The following is a 19,529-nucleotide window of genomic DNA, read 5'->3' on the forward strand; positions in this document are numbered from 1 at the left end:
GCAGTATTCCCAGTACAATATATGCTATCTCCAAAACCTGAAACAAGTGTTGTGTTTCTTTCTTAGTAACAGGTGGCACAAATTACAGTAACTTGTCCTTTATTTTGGAGAGGATGTTTGGCGTATTCCAGACCGTGGACCCCTGAAAACTTCACTGGCTAAGCAGGTCTCCCAACATTTGTTACGGTTTATCTCCCACTCCCTGGTATGAATGATTATTTCCAGGATATTCAGAGTGCTTGTCGCTTCCTAGTCTCCATGTCCAATTAATGTGATGTCATCAATATAATGGACCAATCTTGATCCAGATCCAGATTCCTTTAGGTTATGTTGTGACAGAGCAGGAGAGTTAATACAGCTGAGGAACAAGACTGTAAATGTGCACTGCTGTCCATTCCAGGTGAATGGGAGGAAATTTGATCATCCTGATGAGGCCAGATCAGTAGATGTGTTCATCTGTAGGCTGTGTTCATCTGTTCTAATAAAGATACTGTATCTGGCATTGAAGCTGCAAAGGTGGCTGCCTGTAGCTATGTTTATATTAGTCTACCATCACCTTCTATCATCCATCTGGTTTTGCAGGGATTATATCAGTGAGTTAAAAGGGGATGTGTGTACCTCTCAGTCTTAGAGAATGGCAGTAATCTCTGTCATTCTGCCTGCTATTTGGGGGCCCTGGCCTCAGTATCACCTCACAACTTGCATACTTGTATACCTCACAACTTGTATTGTACAGTAAAGTTCTGAGTATTTCCCTTGCTCCAGTGTACAGCTACTCTAATAAATGGCTGGAAGTCCCTTTGGGGGAAGAATTGGGAGATATGCTACTATACTTCGTGAAAATTAATGAGAGGAAAGCTTAACTAAACTTGAAGTTGGGAAGGTCTGTAGAGAGAGCTCTCATGCCCCCTTACTGACTCATTGTCAGTTATTCCAAACAGGAAGATTTCACTTACCCCAACAGGAAGATGTCACTTACTGACCTCAGTGGGAAGAGTGGTATCTTGCACTCCCAAGCAGGAAGTGCAATTACTTTACTTGTCCAGTAGGAGGAAGGAAGACTTCTTTCTTGTCCAGCAACAAGTGCAGCCAATGAAAAACACTGCAGCTTAGTCAAAGAGAAGCTGTTTCACCTGAACTTTTACTTTCCTCCAGTGAACTTTCTTTTTTTTTTTTTTTTTTTTGGACTGATGACTTCCTTGTTCCAAAAGCCTATTATATGTATCCCTTGGAGCACCAATTTGTTTGCCAGATGAGACATTGCCTGATTCATGAGTCATTTAGTAAATCCAATTAGATCTTCAAATTTACTCAGTTAAATTTTGTGTTTTAACAAAACTGTTGTGCAGACTTCTGTAGGATCTGGCTCCCCTTTTATAGACTGGCTTTGGTTTGAGCAACATCTGCCTTCTGCTAACAGTTCTTGATCAATTTTTGTTATACAGTCATCCCTTGGTATCTGCAAAAGATTGGTTCCAGGACTCCTATCCTGGAACAAAATCCACGAATCCCAAGTCCCTTAAGTCAGCCTTTATATTTGTGGATTTTGCATCCATGGAAAGGGAGGGTTGACTGTGTAACTGAAGCATGGATGCTCACTTGCTTCGGTCATGTCTGACTCTTTGCGACCCTATGGACTGTAGACTGCCAGGTTCCTCTGTCCATGGGACTCTCCAGGCAAGAATACCAGAGTGGGCTGCCATACACTCCTTCAGGGGATCTTCTTGACCCAGGGATCAAACCTGAGTCTCCTGCATCTCCTGCATCAGCAGGCATATTCTTTATTGCTGAACCACTGGGGAAGCCCAAGAGAAGCACAGATCCTTGTTATTAGTGGTTTACTTACTTTATTACTTAATATAGCAAAGTCAAAAATTAATTACTTATCTTTCCTCCTAAATCTTAGTTTATTTTAACATTAATCACGTTAATTCCTCTTGTTTCTAATTTTGTTTGGTATTTTAAATCCATTTTGTATTATGTTAACCCCACAAATTATACAGTACTTATTATTCTTTTATATAATTGACACTTGTTTAGATTTACCCATGTATTTCCTAATTTCTTAACTCACTATCTCTTCTAGCATATCAGACCTTCCTTCTAGAATCACTTTTCTTTTTCCTAAAGTACATTGTTTGGAAATATTTTTGTGAGGCTCTGTTGGGAAGGAATTATCACATTTTTATTTGTCCGACAACACCTTTACCACCTTCTCTTTTTTTCATGAACTTTTATATTGAATGATAACATACAGTAAAGTGAACAATATTAAGTATATAGCTAGATGAATTTTTAAATTTTTTAAAAATAAATTTATTCATTTTAATTGGATGCTAATTACTTTACAATATTGTAGTGGTTTTGGCATACACTGACATGAATCAGCCATGGGTGTACATGTGTTCCCCATCCTGAACCCCCCTCCCATCTCCCACCATCCCATCCCTCTGGGTCATCCCAGTGCACCAGCCCCAAGCACCCTGTCCCATGCATCGAACCTGGACTGGTGATCCATTTCACATATGATAATATACATGTTTCAATGCCATTCTCCCAAATTGTCCCACCCTCGCCCTCTCCCACAGAGTCCAAAAGACTGTTCTGTACATCTGTGTCTCTTTTGCTGTCTCACATATAGGGTCATCGTTACCATCTTTCTAAATTCCATATATATGCGTTAGTATACTGTTTTGATTGATTGATTTGATTTGACTTGACTGATTTGATTGAGTGATGTAATCGATTTGATTGATTTGATTTGATTTGATTGATTGATGTTTTTGTTTCTGGCTTACTTCACTCTGTATAATAGGCTCCAGTTGCATCCACCTCATTAGAACTGAGTCAAATGTATTCGATGAATTGTTTTCAAGGGTCATCCAGCTCCCTGAAGCCTCTCTCCCATAGTCTTCCACCATTACCCACCCCAAAGGCTGCCACCACGTTTCTCACTTTTATTGCTATCTGTTCTTAAATTTTATATGAAGGGGATCATATGCTAGGTAATGGTTTGTTTCTGGTCTCCTTCATTAATCATGATGTCTGTGAGATTCACCTGTGTTGTGTGTAGCAGTGGTTCATTATCTTTTTGTATGTTTCATTGTTTGTCTCCTGAACATTCAGCTGTTTCTCTTGGGTCACTATTTTCCTGTAGTTGGTCAGTGCCCATCTTAAGACGTGGCTTGGGGCTCCACGCGTGGTCTGACTAACCCAGAGATGAGGGAGGTATTTTTTTTGTCAGGAGTCGGACTGCGTACCTTCTTCCACATGGTATCCATCCTCCTCATGCTCTTCTTCACCTTAAGTTAGTGGACAGTCAACTCCTTTCCAGATAGACAATTTTCCTTCAAAACTGTTGGCTGACTTATTTGATTTCTGTAAACGTGAGTATATGTCTTTATATTTACTCTTGCTGAAATTCATCATTTATTTTCCTTTTAAACCACCTTTTCCTCCTGGAGAGAAGCACAGAGCCTTTATTTGAGTTTGGGCCTGGGAGAAAGGAGGAGCCGAGAAGCAGTGGAGTTGGGCAGCGCGGGTTCCACCTTCAGTGATGTGACAGAGAGTGAGTTATTTAACTTTACTGAGCCTCATCCCCCTTGTTTATAAAATTTAAACTCAAAGACATCTGTGTTGTTAATCCCCATGTCCTCAGTGCCTGGCGTGGTGTCTGACACATAGTTAGTACTAAGTGAATGCTAGTTGACTATATGAAAGAATATGGTAATAGTACCTACTCTGCAGGGGTTGTGAGGTTTAGATAGGATATTTATCAAGTGCCTAACACAGGGGCTAGGGCTGACAGTGGAAGAGCGGCGTGGGGGGCGGTCGGGGGTCGGGGGGGGCAGCCAACTTCCTGGGGTTTGTAGGAAAGAGGAAAAGAGAGCAAGGAGTAGTCCTGCCTGGGATGCAGTAGAGGGACTGTGTGCATTCCCTCATGTTTTGAACCTAAAGGAAGAAGCCAGTCTTTCCAGCAGAGGCAACGAAGTTGGTGGAGGTGATAGCTGTAGGTCACATGCTGTTTTTCTAACACCACCCTGTCTCTAACTCCCATTATAGTTATCTTGATACAATCGATCTTTTATTTCCCTCACAATTGTAAGGTAGTATTTCCATTTTATGAATGTTAAAAACAAAGCTCAGAGAAGTGAAATGATTTTGCACATAATAAGTGGTACACCTGGGATTTGAACTCATGACTCATACGAATGCTTTCTTCTCCCCTTTTCAAATGAAATTCTAACAATGTTCTTTCTATAGTAAGTGCTGCTCTAATTTGGTCTTATATAACTTCAAGGGGGGCTTCTCAGGTGGCACTAGTGGTAAAGAAACTGCTTGCCAATGCAGGAGACATAAGAGGCTTGGGTTCGATCCCTGGGTCGGGAAGATCTCCTGGAGGAGAGTATGGCAACCCACTCCAGTATTATTTTTTTTTTATAAATTTATTTATTTTAATTGGAGGCTAATTACTTTACAATACTGTAGTGGTTTTGCCATACATTGACATGAATCAGCCATGGGTGTACATGTGTTCTCCATCCTGAACCCTCCTCCCACCTCCCTCCCCATCCCATCCCTCAGGGTCATCCCAGTGCACCAGCCCTGAGCACCCTATCTCATGCATCAAACCTGGACTGGCGATCTGTTTCACATATGATAATATACATGTTTCAATGCTGTTCTCTCAAATCATCCCACCCTTGCCTTCTTCCACAGAGTCCAAAAGTTTGTTCTTCAGATCTATGTCTCTTTTGCTATCTCGCATATAGGGTCATCATTACCATCTTTCTAAATTCCATATATATGAGTTAATATACTGTATTGGTGTTTCTCTTTCTGACTGACTTCACTATATAATAGGCTCCAGTTTCATCCACCTCATTAGAACTGATTCAAATGCATTCTTTTTAATAGCTGAGTAATATTCCATTGTGTATATGTGCCACAGCTTTCTTATCCATTCATCTGCTGATGGACATCTAGGTTGCTTCCATGTCCTGGCTATTATTATTTTTGTTGCAATGGTAAATGGAATTGTTTCCTTAATTTCTCTTGTCTTGTTCCTGACTTTAGGGGAAATGCTTTCAATTTTTCACTATTGAGGATAATGTTTGCTGTGGGTTTATCATATATGGCTTTTTTATGTTGAGGTATGTTCCTTCTATGTCTGTTTTCTGGAGGGTTTTTATCATAAATGGATGTTGAATTTTGTTAGAGGCTTTCTCTGCATCTATTGAGATAATCATATGGTTTTTATCTTTCAATTTGTTAATGTGGCATATCACATTGATTGATTTGTGAATGTTGAAGAATCCTTGCATCCCTGGGATAAAGCACACTTGGTCATGATGTATAATCTTTTTAATATGTTGTTGGATTCTGTTTGCTAAAATTTTGTTAAGGCATTTGGCATCTATGTTCATCAGTGATATTGGCCTGTAGTTTTCTTTTTTTGTAGCATCTTTGTCTGGTTTTGGTATTAGGGTGATGGTGGCCTTATCAAATGAGTTTGGAAGTTTACCTTCCTCTGCAATTTTCTGGAAGGATAATATGTTAGCCCTTCTCTAGGTGTTAGCTCTTCTCTAAATTTTTGGTAGAATTCAGCTGTGAAGCCATCTGGTCCTAGGCTTTTGTTTGTTGAAAGATTTCTGATTACAGTTTTGATTTCCATGTTTGTGATGGGTCTGTTAAGATTTTCTATTTTTTCCTGGCTCAGTTTTGGAAAGTTATACTTTTCTAAGAATTTGTCCATTTCTTCCATGTTGTCCATTTTTATTGGCATATAGTTGCTAATAGTTGTCTCTTACGATCCTTTATATTTTTGTGTTGTCTGTTGTGATTTCTCCATTTTCATTTCTAATTTTATTGATTTGATTCTTTTCCTTTTTTTTTTTCTTGATGAATCTGGCTAATGGTTTGTCTATTTTATTTATCTTCTCAAAGAACCAGCTTTTAGCTTTGTTGATTTTTGCTATGGTCTCCTTTGTTTCTTTTTCATTTATTTCTGCCCTAATTTTTATGATTTCTTTCCTTCTACTAACCCTGGGGTTCTTCATTTCTTCTTTTTCTAGTTGCTTTAGGTGTATGGTTAGATTATTTGTTTGATCTTCCTCTTGTTTCTTGAGGTAGACTTGTATTGCTATGAATCTTCCCCTTAGCACTGGTTTTACTGAATCCCATAGGTTTTGGGTTGTTGTGTTTTCATTCATTTCTATGCATATTTTGATTTCTTTTTTGATTTCTTCTGTGATTTGCTGGTTATTCAGAAGCGTGTTGTTTAGCCTACATATGTTTGTATTTTTAATAGTTTTTTTTCCTGTGAAGTCGTTCAGTTGTGTCCGACTCTTTGTGACCCCATAGACGGTAACCTACCAGGTTCCGCGGTCCATGGGATTTTCCAGGCAAGATTACTGGAGTGGGCTGCCATTTCCTTCTCCAGGGGATCTTCTCAACCCAGGGATCGAACCTGGGTCTCCTGCATTGCAGACAGATGCTTTACCGTCTGAGCCATGAGGGTTTTTTTTTTGTTGTTTTTTTTTTTAGTTGACATCTAATCTTACCACATTGTGATTAGAAAAGATGCTTGGAATTATTTCATTTTTTTTGAACTTACCAAAGCTAGATTTATGGCCCAGGATGTGATCTATCCTAGAGAAGGTTCTGTGTGCACTTGAGAAAAAGGTGTAATTCATTGTTTTGGGGTTAAATGTCCTATAGATATCACTTAGGTCTAACTGGTCCATTCTATTATTTAAAGTTTGTGTTTCCTTGTTAATTTTTTGTTTAGTTGATCTATCCATAGGTGTGAGTGGAGTATTAAAGTCTCCCACTATTATTGTGTTACTGTTAATTTCCCCTTTCATACTTGTTATCATTTGCCTTTACATATTGAGGTGCTCCTATGTTGGGTTCATATAAATTTATAATTGTTATATCTTCTTGGATTGATCCTTTGATCATTATGTAATGTCCTTCTTTGTCTCTTTTCATGTCCTTTATTTCAAAGTCTATTTTATCTGATATGAGTATTGCTACTCCTGCTTTCTTTTGGTCTCCATTTGCATGAAATATCTTTTTCCAGCCCTTCACTTTCAGTCTGTATGTGTCCCTTGTTTTGAGGTGGGTCTCTTGTAGACAACATATATAGGGGTCTTGTTTTTGTATCCATTCAGCCAGTCTTTGTCTTTTGGTTGGGACATTCAACCCATTTACATTTAAGGTAATTATTGATAAGTATGATCCCATTGCCATTTAATTTGTTGTTTTGGGTTCAAGTTTATAAGCCTTTTCTGTGTTTCTTGTCTAGAGAAGATCCTTTAGCATTTGTTGAAGAGCTGGTTTGGTGGTGCTGAATTCTCTCAGCTTTTGCTTGTCTGTAAAGCTTTTGATTTCTTCTTCATATTTGAATGAGATCCTTGCTGGGTACAGTAATCTGAGTTGTAGGTTTTTCTCTTTCATCACTTTAAGTATTTCCTGCCATTCCCTTCTGGCCTGAAGAGTTTCTATTGAAAGATCAGCTGTTATCCTTAGGGGAATCCCCTTGTGTGTTATTTGTTGTTTTTCCCTTGCTGCTTTTAACATTTGTTCTTTGTGTTTGATCTTGATTAATATGTGTCTTGGGGTGTTTTGCCTTGGGTTTATCCTGTTTGGGACTGTCTGGGTTTTTAGACTTGGGTGGCTATTTCCTTCCCCATTTTAGGGAAGTTTTCAACTATTATTTCCTCAAGTATTTTCTCATGGTCTTTCTTTTTGTCTTCTTCTTCTGGAACTCCTATGGTTCGAATGTTGGGGTGTTTGACATTGTCCCAGAGGTCTCTGAAATTGTCCTCATTTCTTTTAATTATTTTTTCTTTTTCCTCTCTGCTTCATTTATTTCCACCATTCTATCTTCCACCTTAATTATCCTATCTTCTGATTCTGTTATTCTACTGTTGGTTCCCTCCAGAGTGTTTTTGAGCTCAGTTATTGCATTATTCATTATTGATTGACTCTTTTTTTATTTCTTCTAAGTCCTTGTTAAACATTTCTTGCATCTTCTCAATCCTTCTCTCCAGACTATTTGTCTGTAATTCCATTTTGTTTTCAAGATTTTGGATCATTTTTACTATCATTATTCTGAATTCTTTTTCAGGTAGACTCCCTATATCCTCCTCTTTTGTTTGGTTTGTTGGGCATTTATCATGTTCCTTTACCTGCTGAATATTTCTCTGCCTTTTCATCTTGTTTATATTGCTGTGTTTGGGGTGGCCTTTCTGTATGCTGGTAGTTTGTGGTTCCTCTTTATTGTGGAGGGTCCTCCCTGTGGGTGGGGTTAGACAAGTGACTTGTCAAAGTTTCCTGGTTAGGAAAGCTTGTGTTGGTGTTCTGGTGGGTGGAGCTGGATCTCCTCTCTCTGGAGTGCAATGAAGTGTCCAGTAGTGAGTTTTGAGGTGTCTATGGGTTTGGTGTGACTTTTAGCCGCCTGTACTTTAATACTTAGGGCTCTGTTCCTGTGTTGTTGGAGAATTAGCTTAGTATGTCTTGCTCTGAAACTTGTTGGCTCTTGGGTGGAGCTTGGTTTCAGTGTAGGTATGGAGGCTTTTGGATGAGCTCTTGTTGATTAACGTTCCCTGGAGTCAGGAGTTTTCTGGAGTTCTCAAGTTTTTAATTTAAGCCTCCTGCCTCTGGCTTTATGTCTTATTCTTACAGTAGTCTCAAGACTTCTCCATCCATATAGCACCAAAGATAAAACATCTAGGTTAATGGTGAAAAGATTCTCCACAGTGAGTGACACCCAGACAGGTTCACAGAGTTACATGGAGAAGAGAAGAGGGAGGAGGGAGTAGAGGTGACCAGGAGGAGAAGAGGGGGAGTCAAAAGGGGAGCGAGCAGTCTAGCCAGCAATCAGTTCCCTATGTGCTCTCCACAGTCTGGAACACTCAGAGAGGTTCACGGAGTTATATAGAGAAGAGAAGAGGGAGGAAGGAGATAGAGGTGACCAGGAGGAGAAGCTGCTGCTAAGTGGCTTCAGTCGTGTCCGACTCTGTGCGACCCCATGGACGGCAGCCCACCAGGCTTCCCCGTCCCTGGGATTCTCTAGGCAAGAACACTGGAGTGGGTTGCCATTTCCTTCTCCAATGCATGAAAGTGAAAAGTGAAAGTGAAGTCACTCAGTCGTGTCCGACTCTAGCGACCCCATGGACTGCAGCCTACCAGGCTCCTCCATCCATGGGATTTTCTAAGCAAAAGTACTGGAGTGGGGTGCCATTGCCTTCTCTGAGGAGGAGAAGAGGAGGAGTCAAAAGGAGAGAGACAGATCTGGCCAGTAATCAGTTCCCTAAGTGTTCTCGACAGCATGGAACACCCAAAAAGATTCACAGAGTTGGGTAGAGAAGAAAAGGGGGAGGGAGGAGATAGAGGTGACCTGGGGGAGAAAAGAGAGTCAAAAGGGGGAGAGAGTAATCAAGCCAGTAATCATACTCCTAAGTAAAAATGGGTACTGAAGATTGGATTCTTAAAGGTACAAAATTGATAACAAAAACCAAAAAGCAAAAATTAAAAATCTAGAGTAGAGGTTAGACTCTCAAAAATACAATAATAAAAAAGCAAAACAAAATCACAAAAATTATAAAAAATTTATATATGAAATTTGCTTTAAAAATAGGGTCTTTTTTTGCAAGGTAATAGTAGGTTATTAAAATGAAAATTAAAGGAATAGTAAAGAACTTAAAATTTAAAAAATAAAAAATAACAATAGTAAAATATATCTAGGAATTTCTCTGGAGCTGTTGAGGGCAGTGTGGAGTCAGTTCAGTTTCAGATAGTTCCTTGTTCCAGCTTATACTTCTTCTCAAGGTCTAAAGGCCTGTTCTAGTGTAGTTAGTGCTGACTACAGGGTTTTAATATGTTGCACCCGTCACTTTCAGAGCAGTTCCCTTTTCTTTGTTTATTTTGGCTTCCTCTGTTTGTAAGTCTCTTCAGTGTCTAATTTCCACCCTGACACAAGGGGGCGAAGGTGGTCACTCATTTAGGCTCACTTGTTCAGCTGTGCTGTGGGGAGGGAGGGACACTGCACACAAATATCACTGGTGTGTGTGGGGAGTGCTCACAGTGTCTGGGCCACACTGGGTTTGACCCCGCTCATGGTGTGTGTGCTTTCCCAGTCTACACTGCTCAGGCTCCAGGTTGCTCTGCATGGGAACTGTCTAAAGTGGGCCCTGGGTTGCATGCACTTCCCAGGTCTAAGCCGCTCAGGTTCAGGTTCTTGGGTACTCCACAAAGTCACAGACTCGGTTGGGTGTGCATTTTGTCCCCTTCCCAGGTCCGAGCAGCTCAGGCGACCAGGTGCTTGGCAAGCACAGTCTTTCAGCTGGGCGGTACATCTTATCACCTCCCCAGTCCTGGTCCCTCGGTTTCCTGGGTGCGCTGCAAGAGCGCCGTCTCAGGTGTGCTGTGTGTCTCCTCTGGTGAGCTGATCTCTGACTGTGACCCTCCAGGCAGATGTCAACCGTCCAGGATCCCAGGAAGACTTGGTTAGCAACTGCTCACAGTTTGGTGGCGAATGCCGTCTCTGGGGCCAAGATTGCCCCTCACCTTCTGGCTCTGGCTGTCACCTGCCTGCCTCTGCCTCTGGTGGGGGCAGGGGCCGGTCCTCAGCTGGCTAGCTCTCCTCTGGTATTCGCTCTAGCCTTTGTTCTGTCAGCAGGCCAGGCTATGCCTCAGAGCTATTCTGGGAAAGTTCTCTCTCTGTTTATTTATTTATTTTTTCCCTCTCTTTGGATATCCCACAGTTTGGATTGCTATCTCACGTTAGCGCCCTCAGATTGTCCTCAGGACATTCAGGCCCAGTCCTTACCCTAAGCAATGCATCCCACGCCTCTCTGTTCAGCCCCTGCTGTCTGGGCTACCTCTCCGCTGGGAGTTGTGGCTATGCGCATAATCTGTGGGTTTTTGTTTTTTTTTTTTCTTTCCTCCTGGTTATGTTGCCCTCTGAGATTCCAAAACCCCCCAGAGACCCACCGGTGAGAGAGTTTCCTGGTGTTTGGAAACTTCACGATTCCCTTCCCGGGATGGGTCTCCATCCCTAACTCTTTGTCTCTCTTTTTATCTTTTATATTTTGCCCTATCTCCTTTCCAAGAGAATGGGATCCTTTCTGGGTGCCTGGTGTCCTCTGCCAGCGTTCAGAAGTTGTTTTGTGGAATTTGCTCAGCGTTCAATTGATCTTCCGATGAATTTGTGGGGAAGAAAGTGGTCTCCCCGTCCTATTCCTCTGCCTTCTTAGGACTGCGCCCCCAGTATTCTTGCTTATAGAATTCCATGGACAGAGGAGCCTTGCAGTCTACAGTCCGTAGAGTCACACAGAGTTGGACATGACTGAAGCAAATTAGCATGCAACTTCATGGACGTTTCCTATGCCTATTAATACTTTCTTTTCTTTAAATTGGAGTATAATTGCTTTACAATATTGCGTCGGTTTCTACTGTACAAGGAAGTGAAACACCCATATGTATACATATAGCCCTCCCTCTTGCACCTTCCTCCCACCCTACCCCGCATCTCACTATGCCAGTTCATCTCAGAGCACCAAGCTGAGGTCTCTGTGCTATACAACAGCTTCACACTAGCTATATACTTGACACATGGTATATATGTCAGTCCTAATCTCCCAGTTCATCCCACCCTCCCCTTCCCACCCCCGTATCCATCTGTCCATCCTCTACTTCTGTATTCCTGCCCTGCAAATAGGTTCATCTGTACAATTTTTCTGAATTCCACATATAAGCGTTAATATACAGTATTTTTTTTCCCCTGACTTACTTCACTCTGTATGAGAGTCTCTAGGTCCATCCACATCTTTACAAATGACCCAATATCAATGTCGTTCCTTGTTAAAACGGTTTTGAAAGATTTTGTTTGAACATCTGGGTTGAATCAGTTGCACTGAAGAAATCTTGCCAGCAGGTGGTGCACAAAACCAATAATTCAGAATCCAAAACCTGTGCTTTCCTGAGGAGGGACTGGAACTCGCTGCTGGGTCCTCGGTCAAGTGGGTGTCAGGCTTCCTTTTGAGGTTTCTGGGCTGCTGGATACTCCACCCCTGCTACCTAGGGGGCTCATCTAGGTTTCCTAAGGCCGTCAGGACAAAGTCCCCACACCTCTCAGACCCTTCTGGGCTGGTGAGTCTCTGTTTCTCTTGTCCTCCTCTGAGTCCTGCCTCCTGGCTTAATGCTTCTCACCCTCCTTGCTCTTCCACATTCCAGGCCTTTGTTCTTGCTGGTCACTACGTCTGGAGGACCCCTTCTTTCCTCCCACATCTAGTTAATTCCTTCTTATCCTTGGGGGCTCAGGGCAAGGCTCTCCCTCTGAGGGGCCACATTGCCCATCCCTCCCCGACCCTCCCAGGCTGGGTGGGGCCCCTTCACCTCCCATCTGCTTGTTACAGCAGTAGGGACTTCCAGTCCTGCTCTTCTCTGCTTGGTTGCTTTCTTTCTAGACAGTGCCCTTGAGGGTAGGTATTGTGTCCCGGCCATCTCAGGTTATTCCAAGTGCCAGGCATGGAGGAGGTGCAGAAAAAAGGAGATGTAAAACAAAACAAAACAACAACAACAAAAAACTGTTGATGAACGAATGAACAAATGGGCCTTTATGGAGAGGGCCAGTGATGTGCCAGGACATTCCATCTGAGGACTTTTACCTAGCCCTAGAGGGCCGAAGTCTCTTGTAGTCACAGATGGTCATCACCGGGGGGATGTCTCTTCTGGGTCTGCAGGGTAGGCTATTCGTGTGTTTTCCATATGACATTTCTTGCTCATCTCGACAGCCTCCGTGATTCTCCTTAAATATCTCCGAGGAAGGATGCATTTTCTCAAGACACAAAGAAGAGTAATTTAAATAAGTGGAAGGAGCATGCATTTTAATTGTATTATTATACTAATTTATGTCTCCTGCCCCCCTCCAAAAAGTGCTTTTTCACAGTGTGGAAGCCCATTAAGGCTGAGAGTTGAAACTAATTGTTTCAGATGGCTGCTGAGAGAGGATGGGCTTTGTTTTTATAGCTCTCAGAACAGGTGGGTAAACAGGCCTGTTTCCTTTCTCTACCAGGCCAGGTCAGGTTTCAGGACTCAGGGACTCCAGCTGCACCGTGTGCACTTGCAGCATCGAGTCTGGCATACACTAGGTCCTCAGGAAGAATCTGCTCCGTGGATAGGGAAATAAATAATAGAGAGGGGTGGGGCTGGGTGCAAGAGTGAGTAGGACTCAGGGTGGTGGGGTCTCTTCCTGATGAAGTCTCAAGATATATGGTTGTAGGGAGAGGAAGTGAAAGTAAAAGTGTTAGTTCCTCAGTCGTGTCCGACTGTTTGAGACCCCAGTCCAATGCCAGGCTCCCCCGCCCATGGAATTCTCCAGACAAGAATACTGGAGTGGGTTGCCATATCCTTCTCCAGGGGATCTTCCCAAATCAGGGATTGAACCTGGATTTCTTGCCTTGCAGGCAGATTCTTTACCTTCTGAGCCATGAGGAAGCAATAATCAAATGGCTACTGGACTCCTGTGTGCCCCTAGGTGTGGGGTGGCTGCTGCATGCTTCCTGGGGGTGAGCCTAGTTTTATTGTTGTTGTTTTTCAGTCGCTAAGTCATGTCTGACTCTTTGCAACCCCATGGACTATAGCCCACCAGGTTCCTCTGTCCATGGGATTTTCCAGGCAAGGATACTGGAGTAGATTACCATTTCCTTCTCCAAGGGATTTTCCCAGATGCAGGATCAAATTTGTGTCTTTTGCAGTGGCAGGCAAATTCTCTTTTTTGCCATAGTGAGTTGCTTTAGGGGGGTTCTTACAGCTTTTTCTCCATCCCTGTCACCTTGAAAACCCTGGTACTGAGGTTTGAGGATTATGAGGTTATCACTCAGACAAATAAGTTAAGAACATTTGGGAGGCAGACTGCTGGATCCAGTTCTTTGCTCTGCCATTTTCTAGCTATGACCCTGGACAGTTGACCCCACCTCCTAAAGCCTTAGTTCCCCCATTTGTACAATGTAATAATCACAGCCTCAGGGGACTGTTATGAAGATGCAGTAAGAGAATCTGCAGAAAGCACTTAGCACAGTGCCTGGCTCAGATTTCTCAGCAAACATTTTCTGGTACATATGACCAATGATCATGATGACGCTTCAGTGCTGTTAGTCACAGAACCCAGCTCTGGCTCTTCTCCCTCAAATAATCTGATAACAAGCCTCAAATGAAAATCAACCATAAGTTTGCCCTCCAAATACAATAGAACCAGCCATAGATTTAAAGAATTAAATAGCAGTAAGGGACGATGCCCCACCTTCTTCAGCTCACCCTTTCTCACCAACCCCCAAACTCCACACTTCACACTTGAGGACAAAGCCTGAAGAGAACAAAGGATTTGGGTGTGGGATCCTTGCACTTGGAAGAGTTGCAGGTCAAACTCAGGTGTCCTGACTGTTACTCTGTGTTCTCTCCAGTCTTCCACGTGCATGACTACGTGCTCAGTCATGTCTGACTCACTGCGACCCCATGGACTGTAGCCCACCAGGCTCCTCTGTCCATTGGGTTTCCCAGGCAAGAATACTGGAGTGGGTTGCCATTTCCTTCTCCACAGGCCAATTCTTGAGCCCAGTTTATAGATCAGCAAATTGAGGCACAGATGAGTTAAGTAACTTGCCTAGGTCTCAATGTCAGAGACAGGATGAGGGTCTGGTGTGTGTGTGATGCAGCGTTCAGACCATTTCCTCCTCCCAAGTCAGGCTCTTTTAAAGGATAGCTACCTGGCCTGGAGTGCCTGCTGTGTGCAGGCACCACACAAGGCATCTCTCCATATGACCCCAGGATCTGGTACATAGAGTGTCAGGTGATTGGTTCCATCACCAGTCACTGTTAATAAGTGAATGTGAAAGTGTTTGTCACTCAGTTGTGTCTGACTCTGAGACACCATGGACTGTAGCCCTCCAGGCTCCTCTGTCCATGGAATTCTCTAGGCAAAAATACTGGAGTGGGTCACCATTTCCTTCTCCAGGGGATCTTCTCGACCTAGGGATCAAACATGGGTCTCTTGCATTGCACACAGATTCTTTACCATCTGAGCCACCAGTGAAGACCCTGTTGCTGAAATCCCCCACAAAATCCTCCTTTTGAAGGAGGCATTGTGATTTCCATGGTGTAATAAAAATCAGATCCCGGTTCAGTAGTTCTGGGGTGGCCTGAGATTCTGCGTGTCTGACTAGCTGGATGGTGTGGGTCCAGGTTGCACCCTGAGTGGAGGAATGTAAAGAACAGAGCTGAGGTAGGGATTCCTGCTGTCTGGTGCTCATCCGCCTTCTCTCACAATCTGTGGCCTCTTGGTCTCCAAGTCAAGTCCTCTAAATGTGTGGGTAGACCTCCAGGACTGTGCTCTCATGGTGGCCAGGACACTCTGCATGGGGGCCAGCTGGGACCAGCTCAGGGTGCTTGGCCAGGCCAACTTCCCCAGAATGGACTCCAAGGTGCTCTCAGTGTGAAAACCGCTGCTCCAAGCCAGGTCGGACCTGGCCCGACCTGCCCAGCCTGCTTCTCTGTGTTTGCCTGGTGCTTGTCTCCTATTATGCCATGTTGTTTGTTTTCAGCAACTGCTTTATTGAGTTGTAATTCTCCTACCATATAATTTATCTAATTAAAGAGTACAAGTCAATTAAAAAAATTTTTTTTAATTTTATTTATTTTTGGCTGCACTGGGCTTTCTTTAGTTGCAGGAGCTACTTTCTCTAGAGCAGGGGCTACTCTCTAGTTGTAGTGCTAGAGCTTGTCACTGTGGTGTCTTCTCTTGTGGTGGAGTCCAGGGCTCAGTAGTTTTGGCACATGGGCTTAGTTGCCCCATGGCATGTGGAATCCTCCTGACCAGGGATTGAACCCATGTCCCCTGCATTGGCAGGCAGATTTTTAAGCACTGGACCATCATGGATGTCCACAAGTCAATTGTTGTTCAGTTGCTCAGGCATGCCCGGCTCTGCAACCCCATGGACTATGGCATGCCAGGCTTCCCTGTCCATCATCAACTCCTGGGGCTTGCTCAAACTCATGTCCATTGAGTTAGTGATGCCAGCCAACCATCTCATCTTCTATTATTCCCTTCTTCTCCTGCCTTCAATCTTTCAAAAAATAAGGGTCTTTTCTAATGAGTCAGTTCTTTGTATCAGGTAGCCAAAGTATTGGAGCTTCAGCTTCAGCATCAATCCTTACAAAGAATATTCATGACTGAATTCCTAAAATTGACTGGTTTGATCTTGCGGGCCAAGGGACTCTCAAGAGTCTTCTCCAACACCACAGTTCAAAAGCATCGATTCTTTGGCACTCGGCTTTCTTTATGGTGCAACTCTCAAATCCATACATGACTACTGGAAAAGCCATAGCTTTGACTATAAGGACCTTTGTTGGCAGAGCGATGTCTCTGTGTTTTAATGTGCTGTTTAGGTTTGTCATAGGTTTTCTTCCAAGGAGCAGATGTCTTTTAATTTCATGGCTGCAGTCGCCATCTCCAGTGATTTTGGAGCCCAAGAAAATAAAGTATGTCACTGTTTCCATTGTTTCCCCATCTGTTTGCCATGAAGTTATGAGACCAGATTCCATGATCTCCGTTCTTTGAATGTTGAATTTTAAGCCACCTTTTTCACTCTCCTTTTTTACCTTCATCAAGAGGTTCTTTAGTTCCTCTTTGCTTTTTGCCATAAGGGTGGTGTCATTTGCATATCTGAGGTTATTGATTTTCACCTGGCAATCTTGATTCCAGCTTGTGCTTCATGGCCCAGTCTGGCATTTCTCATGATGTACTCTGCATATAAATTAAATAAGCAGGGTGACCATGTACAGCCTTGATGTACTCCTTTCCTGATTGGGAACCTATCTGTTGTTCCCTGTCCAGTTCTAACTGTTGCTCCTTGACCTGCATACAGATTTCTCATGAGGCAGGTAAGGTGGTCTGGTATTCCCATCTATTTCAGAATTTTCCACAGTTTGTTGTGATCCACACACTCAAAGGCTTTGGTGTAGTCAATGAAGAAAATAGATATTTTCTGAAATTCTCTTGCTTTTTCTATGATCCAATGGATGTTGGCAATTTGATTTCTGGTTCCTCTGCCTTTTCTAAATCCAGCTTGAACATCTGAAAGTTCTCTGTTCATGTACTGTTGAGGCCTAGGTTGGAGAATTTTGAGCATTACTTTCCTAGTGTGTGAGATGAGTGAAATTGTGTGGTAGTTTGAACATTCTTTGGCATTGCCTTTCTTTGGGATTGGAACAAAAATTGACCTTTTCCAGTCCTGTGGCGACTGCTGAGTTTTCCAAATTTGCTGGCATATTGAGTGCAGCACTTTAATAGTATCATCTTTTAGGATTTGAAATAGCTTAGCTGGAATTCTATCACCTCCACTAACTTTGTTCATAGTGATGCTTCCTAAAGCCCATTGATTTCACACTCCAGGATGTATGGCTCTTAGGTGAGTAATCACAACATCATGGTTATCTGGGTCATGAAGATCTTTTTTGTATAGTTCTTCTGTGCATTCTTGCCATCTCTTTTTAATATCTTCTGCTTCTGTTAGGTCCATACCATTTCTGTCTTTTATTGTGCCCATCTTTGCATGAAATGTTTCCTTGGTATTTCTACTTTTTTTTGAAGAGATCACTAGTGGTTCCCATTCTATTGTTTTCCTCTATTTCTCTGAACTGATCATTTAGGAATGCCTTCTTATTTCTCCTTACTGTTCTTTGGAACTCTGCATTCAGATGGCTATATCTTTCATTTTCTCCTTTGCCTTTAGAATCTCTTCTTTTCTCAGTTATTTGTAAGGCCTCCTCAGACAACCATTTTGTCTTTTTGCATTCCTTTTTCTTGGGGATGGTCTTGATCACTGCCTTCTGTACAGTGTTACAAAACTCCATCCATAGTTCTTCAGGCACTCTGTCTATCAGATCTAATCCCTCGAATCTATTTGTCACTTCCACTATACAATCATAAGGGATTTAATTTAGGTCGTACCTGAATGGTCTAGTGGTTTCCCCTACTTTCTTCGATTTAAGTCTGAATTTTGCAATAAGGAATTCATGATCTGAGCCATAGTCAGCTCCCAGTCTTGTTTTTGCTGACTATATAGAGCTTCTCCATCTATGCCTGCAAAGAATATAATCAATCTAATTTTAGTATTGACCATCTGGTGATGTCCATGTGTAGAGTCATCTTTTGTGTTGTTGGAAGAGGGTGTTTGCTATGACCAGTGAATTCTCTTGGCAAAACTCTGTTAGCCTTTGCCCTGCTTCATTTTCAACTCCAGGGCCAAACTTGCCTGTTACTCCAGGTATCTCTTGACTTCCTGCTTTTGCATTCCAGTCCCCTATAATGAAAAGGACATCTTTTTTTGGTGTTAGTCCCAGAAGGTCTTGTGGGTCATCATAGAGCATTCAACCTCAGCCCCTTCAGCATTAGTGGTTGGGGCATAGACTTGGATTACTGTGATACTGAATGATTTGCTTTGGAAATGAACAGAGAACATTCTGTTGTTTTTGAGATTGCACCCAAGTACTGCATTTCAGACTCTTTTGTTGACTATGAGGATTACTCCATTTCTTCTAAGAGATTCTTGCCCACAGCAGTAGATATAATGGTTATCTGAATTAAATTCCCCGATTCCAGTCCATTTTAGTTCACTGATTCCTAAAATACTGATGTTCATTCTTGTCCTCTCCTGTTTGACCACTTCCAATTTACCTTGATTCATGGACCTAACATTCCAGGTTTCTATGCAATATTGTTCTTTACAGCATCAGACTTTACTTCCATCACCTGTTACAGCCACAACTGGGCAATGTTTTCGCTTTGGCTCCATCTCTTCATTCTTTCTGGAGTTATTTCTCTACTCTTCTCCAGTAGCATATTGGGCACATACTGACCTGGGGAGTTCCTCTTTCAGTGTCATATCTTTTTGCCTTTTCATACTGTTCATGGGGTTCTCGAGGGAACAATACTGAAGTGGTTTGCCATTCCCTTATCTAGTGGACCACTTTTTTACAGAACTCTCTACCATTACCCATCAGTCTTGGGTGGCCCTACATGGCATGGCTCATAGTTTCATTGAGTTAGATAAGCCTGTGATCCATGTTATCCATTTGGTTGGTTTTCTGTGATTGTGGTTTTCATTCTACCTGCCCTCTGATGGATGAGGATAAAAGGCTTGTGGAAGCTTAATCTGTACAAGATGGTGGAATAGAAGGATGTGCACTCATCTTCTCCTGTGAGAACTCCAAAACTGCAACTCGCTGCTGAATAACCATTGACAGGATAACATTGGATCCCACCCAAAAACAATAGCCCATGTCCAAGGGCAAAGGAGAAGCCCCAACAAGGTGGTAGGAAGGGCAAAATCACATATAGAATCAAACTCCATACCTGCCAGAGATGTTGGAGGGCTCAAACAAAACGTTGTGCACACCAGGACCAAAAGACCCCACAGCGACTGAGTCAGACCTGCCTTTGAGTGCTTGAGTGTCTCCTACTG

The sequence above is a fragment of the Bubalus bubalis genome, chromosome 1 (genome assembly GCF_019923935.1).
Source record: "Bubalus bubalis isolate 160015118507 breed Murrah chromosome 1, NDDB_SH_1, whole genome shotgun sequence".
In the NCBI taxonomy this organism is placed as follows: Eukaryota; Metazoa; Chordata; class Mammalia; order Artiodactyla; family Bovidae; genus Bubalus; species Bubalus bubalis.